The sequence below is a fragment of the Solanum pennellii genome, chromosome 3 (assembly GCF_001406875.1).
Source record: "Solanum pennellii chromosome 3, SPENNV200".
NCBI classification, from domain to species: Eukaryota; Viridiplantae; Streptophyta; class Magnoliopsida; order Solanales; family Solanaceae; genus Solanum; species Solanum pennellii.
The window spans coordinates 70,204,645-70,212,722 of NC_028639.1; positions in this window are offsets into that span (position 1 = coordinate 70,204,645).

The following is an 8,078-nucleotide window of genomic DNA, read 5'->3' on the forward strand; positions in this document are numbered from 1 at the left end:
CTGACATTCAAGAAACATCATTTTTAGGACCAATGTTTTATTGCCTCAAAATACAATAGTGCTCTTCATCTATATTGGCACACATCTCATAAAGACACTTCTGGCACACATCTCATAAAGACAAAAGTGTCTTGTAGCCTGTAAAACCTAGTTCATTATGCTTCTCTGAAACAGGTTTTGTAAAGACTAATCCTCTATCTTCATTTCTTCGTCATTAGGATGTTGCATAATTTATCACCTCTATATTGATTCTAGAAACATTGCAGGCTTGAATACTACTGGATATAAATTTACATGAGCCAGGCTATTGTTCTCCCTGTACTCGTACACCAGTTGCAGGTAATTCCGTTCAGCAAAACATCTAGTCCTCTTGATTCTGTACATTTATAGAAAAAGAGAACATTTAAAAAGTTGAAATGACTTCACATGAAGTGGAAAATTTTCAATATGAAATGCATTTACTCACAGGTCGATCATTTAATGTGAGGTTTTAACTCACAGTAATAAGCATTTGAGAGCCCTATCACACGCGTGCCTCAGGGGCCCCGAGGCCGCCTCGGGGTCGTGGGGGCGGGGGGCGACCCCGACTGTTCTACCAGAGAATTTGCTGAGGTTTCCCTTCATCACTTCCAGCAAAATCAAGGCATTACAATGGTTAATGACTGGCTTGAACACAAAAAATGCTGCATGTAAAGCAGGATTTAACCAACCGCACAAAGTATTCAAATTCCCTTTCTGCCCACTGGATAATTCTGTTGCTATAGTCACCAACCAGATTCAGTAGTAGTCAAAGAAATGGTAGAGACAATGTGGCTGAATAAGTCTCGGGATAACGGGGAAGGAAAGCCTCAATACTTTTCTGAAGACGAGATCTGTACGAATTAACAAGTAGCTCATTCTCGAGCATCTTTTTTCTTGTATACAAAGAAGATTTCCAGCTCAGGATGACTTCTTTCAGCCAGAAGGAACATCAATATTCTCCAAAAACAACATGTTTTCATTTTCCATGTCATTCATTAGCTTCTTGGACATCACCACCAGTTCGGCTCCATTCATCCAATTCTCTGCATACAACAATGATGAGATCTTTGAACAAGAATCCCCTGTGCGGATATGTGCTTTCTAAGCTCATTCATTGAGCTCGTGTTATGTTTCCACAACTTCCTCGGACAATCTGCAATGACAAGAACAGATTAGAAGATTACATGAGTTCATTTAAGCGTGTATATGATTTGGCCAACCATATCCAAGTTGCACCCGTTTGGCATGGGTACATCAAGGCGAATGAAGGACATATAACATAGATCAGGAGATTAAGGTGATAGGTAAAGAAAACTACATAAGCCTCCTGATGCAAAAAGTAGGCGTGGACATGCAGCGTTCAACAGAAATAAAGTTCAATTATTGCAGCCAACATATCTCCACACAAAAACAAAAAGTTAAGGGATGACTGAGGAGTAGCAACACTTTCAATACATGGGAAATCATCTTCTTCTTCACTGTTTAGATGTTCCGCTTTTGCAGCTATATGAAAATGGGAAAAAAACCTTTAAATTAAATGATTTATACATGTTTGTTGGCCCATTTAATTAATCAAAACAAATTAACTTATATTTCCTTATTGAAAAACTTGACAAGGGTAGTATAATGGTAAATTTACCTAGTTTCTTTTTAAGGGACATGAAATCCAAATTGGTGACATATAACAGAAATGGAGAAGTAGTATACGATAGATGATACTAATGTTTTAACTTTGTCAAGATTGACAGAGGACTTATTAAGATTGCGGATAACTTAGGAGGGGGAGAATATGAAGCTTTAAAATGTTATTATTCCCCAAATCTTCAGAAACTTGAATCCTAATTAGTATTTACTTGAAGAATCAGCAATCACATATCACAGACATCAAGTTCCACGTTCAGGTTTTTGGCTGAAGCACTTCTTCTTGCCACACTCGTTTGTTCCTCTTCTGATTTTATGTTTGAGAAGAACATCACAAGACAAGCAATACATTCATGCACAATCCAGACTGAGAAATTAAGCAGATCATTCGACTGAAATTGTTGCTTGGGATTCATATCATATAATATCAAACTAAAGGGTCACACTGACAGGAAAAAATTTATTAGTCGAGCATAATAATTTTATCATTTGCTGACACAGAGATATTCTGCCTCACACATAAAATTGAATCATTAGCGACCATAACTAGAATAAACTTGCAAGTTTTTGCATGAAGGAATGAATTTACCCAGCCAAAATGAATACAGAAACAATCAGACAACGACTCAGCAGCACCACAACAAGCCCAACAAGAACCACAATGTCCCTGAATACAAACGGTCAGATTGTTCAAATACCCAAAGAGCAATTATTAGCATAAGGAAGAAAAACAAATGATTGAATTAGAACCAAGACAAATCAACTAATCACAAAACAGTACCAGTGACATCAAAAGATGGAAAGCATTAGCACCACTCTATAGAACTCTACAGCACTAAACCAGTGACCTTTTAGTTTGATCAGAGTACAGTCACAGTAATATCTTCAGGTAATATACCTGAAGGATTTCAGATTCCGCTTTAGCTTGGGATATTGGATTTTCTGCAACAACCTGCTTGCCGTTCACAAAAGAAATTATGTATTCAACAATGGACTACAGGTATAGGCTTCATCATATGGTACTTTAATTGGACCTAAAACATCCATATAATTCAGACTAGACTGTCAACCTTATAATGCTCTTAAATTGAATCCCTAACATCCCAGCCGTTGTAATGTCGAAAGCAACATTGAGAATATGAAAGAGATTAAGACCATGTAATTTTCTCATTCATTTGACCTACAAACTTTTTTCTTTCTTCTACCCGTGAAACACACACAACCATTATTGCAAAATGTAGAACTGCAAGTATAATAGTCATAAGTTAAAACAGCCAAAAACAGACAATAATTGATTTTGGTACATTAATATTAAGAAGTTAGTTGAAAATATAAAAACAAATGTTTTTTTTCATTTTCTTCGTTTAGCAAACGACTATGCTAACTAAGTTAGAGCAAGATAGCATCAAGTTCAGCCTCGAGGCACCGTCGTGCCCCGAGGCCGCCCTCCTCCCCCCCGAGCAGCCTCGAGGCACCGTCGTGCCCCGAGGCCGCCCTCCTCCCCCCCGAGCAGCCTCGAGGCACCGTCGTGCCCCGAGGCCGCCCTCCTCCCCCCCGAGCAGCCTCGAGGCACCGTCGTGCCCCGAGGCCGCCCTCCTCCCCCCCGAGCAGCCTCGAGGCACCGTCGTGCCCCGAGGCCGCCCTCCTCCCCCCCGAGCAGCCTCGAGGCACCGTCGTGCCCCGAGGCCGCCCTCCTCCCCCCCGAGCAGCCTCGAGGCACCGTCGTGCCCCGAGGCCGCCCTCCTCCCCCCCGAGCAGCCTCGAGGCACCGTCGTGCCCCGAGGCCGCCCTCCTCCCCCCCGAGCAGCCTCGAGGCACCGTCGTGCCCCGAGGCCGCCCTCCTCCCCCCCGAGCAGCCTCGAGGCACCGTCGTGCCCCGAGGCCGCCCTCCTCCCCCCCGAGCAGCCTCGAGGCACCGTCGTGCCCCGAGGCCGCCCTCCTCCCCCCCGAGCAGCCTCGAGGCACCGTCGTGCCCCGAGGCCGCCCTCCTCCCCCCCGAGCAGCCTCGAGGCACCGTCGTGCCCCGAGGCCGCCCTCCTCCCCCCCGAGCAGCCTCGAGGCACCGTCGTGCCCCGAGGCCGCCCTCCTCCCCCCCGAGCAGCCTCGAGGCACCGTCGTGCCCCGAGGCCGCCCTCCTCCCCCCCGAGCAGCCTCGAGGCACCGTCGTGCCCCGAGGCCGCCCTCCTCCCCCCCGAGCAGCCTCGAGGCACCGTCGTGCCCCGAGGCCGCCCTCCTCCCCCCCGAGCAGCCTCGAGGCACCGTCGTGCCCCGAGGCCGCCCTCCTCCCCCCCGAGCAGCCTCGAGGCACCGTCGTGCCCCGAGGCCGCCCTCCTCCCCCCCGAGCAGCCTCGAGGCACCGTCGTGCCCCGAGGCCGCCCTCCTCCCCCCCGAGCAGCCTCGAGGCACCGTCGTGCCCCGAGGCCGCCCTCCTCCCCCCCGAGCAGCCTCGAGGCACCGTCGTGCCCCGAGGCCGCCCTCCTCCCCCCCGAGCAGCCTCGAGGCACCGTCGTGCCCCGAGGCCGCCCTCCTCCCCCCCGAGCAGCCTCGAGGCACCGTCGTGCCCCGAGGCCGCCCTCCTCCCCCCCGAGCAGCCTCGAGGCACCGTCGTGCCCCGAGGCCGCCCTCCTCCCCCCCGAGCAGCCTCGAGGCACCGTCGTGCCCCGAGGCCGCCCTCCTCCCCCCCGAGCAGCCTCGAGGCACCGTCGTGCCCCGAGGCCGCCCTCCTCCCCCCCGAGCAGCCTCGAGGCACCGTCGTGCCCCGAGGCCGCCCTCCTCCCCCCCGAGCAGCCTCGAGGCACCGTCGTGCCCCGAGGCCGCCCTCCTCCCCCCCGAGCAGCCTCGAGGCACCGTCGTGCCCCGAGGCCGCCCTCCTCCCCCCCGAGCAGCCTCGAGGCACCGTCGTGCCCCGAGGCCGCCCTCCTCCCCCCCGAGCAGCCTCGAGGCACCGTCGTGCCCCGAGGCCGCCCTCCTCCCCCCCGAGCAGCCTCGAGGCACCGTCGTGCCCCGAGGCCGCCCTCCTCCCCCCCGAGCAGCCTCGAGGCACCGTCGTGCCCCGAGGCCGCCCTCCTCCCCCCCGAGCAGCCTCGAGGCACCGTCGTGCCCCGAGGCCGCCCTCCTCCCCCCCGAGCAGCCTCGAGGCACCGTCGTGCCCCGAGGCCGCCCTCCTCCCCCCCGAGCAGCCTCGAGGCACCGTCGTGCCCCGAGGCCGCCCTCCTCCCCCCCGAGCAGCCTCGAGGCACCGTCGTGCCCCGAGGCCGCCCTCCTCCCCCCCGAGCAGCCTCGAGGCACCGTCGTGCCCCGAGGCCGCCCTCCTCCCCCCCGAGCAGCCTCGAGGCACCGTCGTGCCCCGAGGCCGCCCTCCTCCCCCCCGAGCAGCCTCGAGGCACCGTCGTGCCCCGAGGCCGCCCTCCTCCCCCCCGAGCAGCCTCGAGGCACCGTCGTGCCCCGAGGCCGCCCTCCTCCCCCCCGAGCAGCCTCGAGGCACCGTCGTGCCCCGAGGCCGCCCTCCTCCCCCCCGAGCAGCCTCGAGGCACCGTCGTGCCCCGAGGCCGCCCTCCTCCCCCCCGAGCAGCCTCGAGGCACCGTCGTGCCCCGAGGCCGCCCTCCTCCCCCCCGAGCAGCCTCGAGGCACCGTCGTGCCCCGAGGCCGCCCTCCTCCCCCCCGAGCAGCCTCGAGGCACCGTCGTGCCCCGAGGCCGCCCTCCTCCCCCCCGAGCAGCCTCGAGGCACCGTCGTGCCCCGAGGCCGCCCTCCTCCCCCCCGAGCAGCCTCGAGGCACCGTCGTGCCCCGAGGCCGCCCTCCTCCCCCCCGAGCAGCCTCGAGGCACCGTCGTGCCCCGAGGCCGCCCTCCTCCCCCCCGAGCAGCCTCGAGGCACCGTCGTGCCCCGAGGCCGCCCTCCTCCCCCCCGAGCAGCCTCGAGGCACCGTCGTGCCCCGAGGCCGCCCTCCTCCCCCCCGAGCAGCCTCGAGGCACCGTCGTGCCCCGAGGCCGCCCTCCTCCCCCCCGAGCAGCCTCGAGGCACCGTCGTGCCCCGAGGCCGCCCTCCTCCCCCCCGAGCAGCCTCGAGGCACCGTCGTGCCCCGAGGCCGCCCTCCTCCCCCCCGAGCAGCCTCGAGGCACCGTCGTGCCCCGAGGCCGCCCTCCTCCCCCCCGAGCAGCCTCGAGGCACCGTCGTGCCCCGAGGCCGCCCTCCTCCCCCCCGAGCAGCCTCGAGGCACCGTCGTGCCCCGAGGCCGCCCTCCTCCCCCCCGAGCAGCCTCGAGGCACCGTCGTGCCCCGAGGCCGCCCTCCTCCCCCCCGAGCAGCCTCGAGGCACCGTCGTGCCCCGAGGCCGCCCTCCTCCCCCCCGAGCAGCCTCGAGGCACCGTCGTGCCCCGAGGCCGCCCTCCTCCCCCCCGAGCAGCCTCGAGGCACCGTCGTGCCCCGAGGCCGCCCTCCTCCCCCCCGAGCAGCCTCGAGGCACCGTCGTGCCCCGAGGCCGCCCTCCTCCCCCCCGAGCAGCCTCGAGGCACCGTCGTGCCCCGAGGCCGCCCTCCTCCCCCCCGAGCAGCCTCGAGGCACCGTCGTGCCCCGAGGCCGCCCTCCTCCCCCCCGAGCAGCCTCGAGGCACCGTCGTGCCCCGAGGCCGCCCTCCTCCCCCCCGAGCAGCCTCGAGGCACCGTCGTGCCCCGAGGCCGCCCTCCTCCCCCCCGAGCAGCCTCGAGGCACCGTCGTGCCCCGAGGCCGCCCTCCTCCCCCCCGAGCAGCCTCGAGGCACCGTCGTGCCCCGAGGCCGCCCTCCTCCCCCCCGAGCAGCCTCGAGGCACCGTCGTGCCCCGAGGCCGCCCTCCTCCCCCCCGAGCAGCCTCGAGGCACCGTCGTGCCCCGAGGCCGCCCTCCTCCCCCCCGAGCAGCCTCGAGGCACCGTCGTGCCCCGAGGCCGCCCTCCTCCCCCCCGAGCAGCCTCGAGGCACCGTCGTGCCCCGAGGCCGCCCTCCTCCCCCCCGAGCAGCCTCGAGGCACCGTCGTGCCCCGAGGCCGCCCTCCTCCCCCCCGAGCAGCCTCGAGGCACCGTCGTGCCCCGAGGCCGCCCTCCTCCCCCCCGAGCAGCCTCGAGGCACCGTCGTGCCCCGAGGCCGCCCTCCTCCCCCCCGAGCAGCCTCGAGGCACCGTCGTGCCCCGAGGCCGCCCTCCTCCCCCCCGAGCAGCCTCGAGGCACCGTCGTGCCCCGAGGCCGCCCTCCTCCCCCCCGAGCAGCCTCGAGGCACCGTCGTGCCCCGAGGCCGCCCTCCTCCCCCCCGAGCAGCCTCGAGGCACCGTCGTGCCCCGAGGCCGCCCTCCTCCCCCCCGAGCAGCCTCGAGGCACCGTCGTGCCCCGAGGCCGCCCTCCTCCCCCCCGAGCAGCCTNGAGGCACTGTCGTGCCCCGAGGCCGCCCCCCGACCTAAAAAAAAAACAAAGTTAGAATGCACTTAAACAATTCAATTTATATAGTTTAACAAAAAGAAGACATAAAAAAAATGAGTTGGGTTGAGTAATCATCAAATATTGTGTTTCTTACCCAATGAAGTTTCTCTAACCTTTCACAATGAAGGGAAAAGGATTGAACCAAAGCTCTTGTTTTATCCCATCAATCTTGATCTTCTCTGCATGTACATGGTTTTGAGTATAAATCACTATACTATACTAACATGACAGAAGTGATGCTGAAGTTTCACAAATTAATCAAGATAAAGGAGATGAGAAAAGGAACAATTAGAGCAGAGGACAAGACAAACATATTTTAAATGACCAAACAAGGAAATTTTGAAGGATTATAATCCATGTTGAGCAATCAAACTCTAAAAAATGATGTTTTTAGTTCTAATTATGGATGAGCCAACTGATCATGCTAGGTAAAAGGGATCAATGAATTAAAATGAAGAACAGTTTGAATAGAAACAGGTTTACTGCTTGGTCTGACAGCGGAGGTTGCTGGAACTGTATTTACTTAATACTTACAATCTTGGATGTACATGGTACTAAAGCCAAAAATGATTCCTAGTAGTTAGTCACAACTTCAAATACAAAAAAAAAAAATTTATTTTTTTTCAATCTACTCTCAGTGAAAATCAGCTTATAAAGTAATAGAAACCTTAGTGTGAAAACTTTTCTTCAACCTAATAACATACACATTAGAACTTTCTTCAAATGTTCGAAATGCAAAGTGGCTAGATAACAAAAGGCAAGATTCATAATACTTTTTAAACCATTAAAGAATACTTAACTTAGACATAATTTTAGAAAAGATTCAACTTCCAAATATCACAATCTTGGCCAAAAAATTGAAATCCCGTAAATCCCCTCGTATCAAAAACCCTCATATCATTTCACTTGATTTTCACAACCTTAATTTTCACCCAATATCTTCAATCATTTTACTATCTAAAATCTTTGAA